The 2872-nt window shown below is 43.3% G+C and overlaps 1 protein-coding gene across 1 annotated transcript in view; it reads left to right on the top strand.

Moving 5' to 3' along the window:
• Positions 1–2872, top strand: part of LOC101589372 (F-box only protein 43-like) — a 53969-nt gene that overhangs the window by 863 nt on the left and 50234 nt on the right.

The raw sequence follows: 2872 nt of genomic DNA on the forward strand, positions 1-2872 counted from the left end.
ATTCCTGGAACTCGGCAGAATTTCCTGGGCTAGGACTGGGTCTGGGGGGTTCCCCAATATTTTTCATAGTGGCTGAAACTATTCATTATTACTACAACTGGTGCATAAGGACACTGAATTCTCCATATCCTCACTTGCCCTTCTTGCTTTCTGACTTGGTTTGAAATAATGACCATCCAAGTGGGTATAAGATAGAGATTTCATTTTCATTTTGATTTGCATTTCCCTAGTAATTAGTTCTTGGATCCCTCCTTTGTATTTCTATAACATAATATTAAAGACTGGAATTTTATAAGGAATAAAAATATGTTCCACAGAGTTCCAGAAGATGGGAAATCCATGATTAAAGTGCTGGAAGGTTCGATGTTGATAGTGGGTCCAGCTTCCACTTTCAAGGTGGTGACATGAAGGCTAAGACCTCTGGAAGGAGGAACACCATATCCTCACCTGGCAGGAAGTGAAGGGCAGAAGGGGACAAACTTCCCCACTCTGGCCTTGCTAGGCACCTACATCCCAACTGTGAGGGAGGAGCCTACACAACTCAGTCACCACCTGAAGGCCCCACCTGTTAATATGATCACCTAGGCAACACCTGAACTCTGGTTCTGGTACAAAAGAAAGAGGAACACACAAAGAAGCCAGAGAGGAGCACTTCCTAGTGTGAGGAGTCATGAATGCAAGAGAAGAAGATGTTTTAAGATGGAATAATCCTGCTGGCCACAGTGGCCCCTGTTTGTAACCCAAGCAGCTAAGGAGGCTTAGGCAGGAAGACTGCAAATTCAAGCTTTCCCAGGGCAGTTTAGCAGCTTGGACAGCTTGTCACAAAATAAGAAAAGGGCTGGAGATGTAGCTCAGTCTGAATGCCTGGGTTCTATGATGATGAGTATCAAAGAAAAGAGAATAACTGGGCTAGATAGTGAGAGTAGGGGGCAAGAATGGGCAAAACCAAATAAGCACTGACTTTGATAGCAAGATTAGTTTTGCCAGAGGGGTGAAAGAATGGGGCCAGGGACTACAGAGAAATTTTACTGTAGAGTGAAAGTAGAAGGAATGGGGTCTCTGAGTGGAGCTCCATGGCTGGAGAGGGCCAAGCATGTGATGTGGTGCTTCCTTTGTGAAGAGGCAGTGAACAGTCAGGAAGGAGCAGGTCAATTATGCTAGAAATGTGTGTGAGATATGCCCTCCCTTACTGGTTAAGATCATTCTTAGGCACGCTATCCTTATCCACTTAGATTTAACTAGAGATAAAGAATCAAAGCCTAGTCTTACTCTTTATATATTTTTTTCCTATTTTTTTGTCTTAATTGGGGGACAGTTTTGAGATGAAGCCCAGAGCCTCCCACATGCCAGGTCAGCGTTTGACCATGGAGTGACATCAAGCTCTGGCTTTGATTTCAATTTGTTGATGGTTTTCCCCTGGGCATCTTCCACCCAAACAGAGCGTGTTGGGCCTTTTCCTGTGTTTCCAATGTCCCTTATTTCATCAGTGTGCAGCTGTGAGGTGACTTCTTGGGCCTCTTATGTCCTGTAAATGCAGTCTTGGTATTTACCAATTTCAGGCATTGCAGATGAAAAGACTGATACTTGAAGTTTGAAGTTTCAGTATGCTGAATCAATCCTTGCAACCTTATTTAATAAGATTAAGTATCTTATATATGGATATAAGAATTTTAGTAGAATTGTCCTTTTTTATTGTCCTAGCCTATAACTTGGTGTTCTCTGTCAATCCAAAGATTTAAGTTTTTTTCGTTCTTTTCCTTCTGGAGCTTCTAAAATTTGTAAAATTTTTAATAAATTTTTTTTGTATACTGGGATGTTTTTGTTGTAGTCAGGGTTTGCAAGCGAATAGATTTAATACAGGACACATAATTTATAGGATTATTTTATACTATTCATCCAAAGAGTCAAATGCAGGAGAGTCAGAAGAGTGCCAGAAGTCTGTCCACACACTAGAGGTCCAAAGAATCCAGCTGAGGACCTTGATCGCATGGCAATGTTTTGCCCAACTCCAGCTGAAGACTAGAGCCCATGGTATTGTCCCCTACAAGCCTGCCTGGAGGCCTAGAGCCCAGAACAAGGTATCAAGGATTTATATTGGGAAGGCCCAAAGGTCAGTGGCAGAATCTAGAAAGTCTGTGCCAGCAGGATGAAGGATCTATGTAGGCAGGCTGAAGGTCCACACTGGAGCCAGGGGAAGTGATGCTCCAAGCAAGGACCAGAGCTCCCCAAAGTGAGCACATCATCTTCAGGGACACTGAGGATCTGAGCTCCTCCAGGATGAGAACAGCAGAGGTCATATCAGGGGAACCAGCAGCACCACCTCTTCCTCTCTCATTCTCTTTTTCATGCTGTTGGCAGCAATCCTCAGTTGAGCCCCCCACGCCTAGCATGGCACTGATTCAGTTCAGCTGAGTGTTACAAGTTGCCCTCCAGCTGGCAATCCACCACACCTACAAGGCAATTCATGTACTGAATTTTTGTTCGCTTGTTTTTTTGAGATAGGGTCTTGCTATATAGTTCAAGCTGGCCTTGAGTTCACTATGTAGCACAGACTGGCCTTGAACTCACAATGATTCTTTTGTCTCAGCCTCCCAAGTGCAGGGGTACAGGTGTGAACCAACTTGACTTGTGTATTGAAATTTTCAATGCATTATTGAGTGCTGTCCTTCAGAAAAATTATTTTGTGCTTTAACTGTGTATCCTTCAATACCTACCACATTGTTATTATAGTTTTCTTTTATTCATTCCTTCAATAAAGTCTTTTTGGGGCTTGGCATGATGCATACCTGTGATCCCTGCACTTTGGAAGGCTGAGACAAAAGAATCATTGTGAGTTCAAGGCCAGTCTGTGCTACATACCTGTGATCCCTGC

The sequence above is a fragment of the Octodon degus genome, unplaced genomic scaffold (genome assembly GCF_000260255.1).
Source record: "Octodon degus isolate 3935 unplaced genomic scaffold, OctDeg1.0 scaffold00208, whole genome shotgun sequence".
In the NCBI taxonomy this organism is placed as follows: domain Eukaryota; kingdom Metazoa; phylum Chordata; class Mammalia; order Rodentia; family Octodontidae; genus Octodon; species Octodon degus.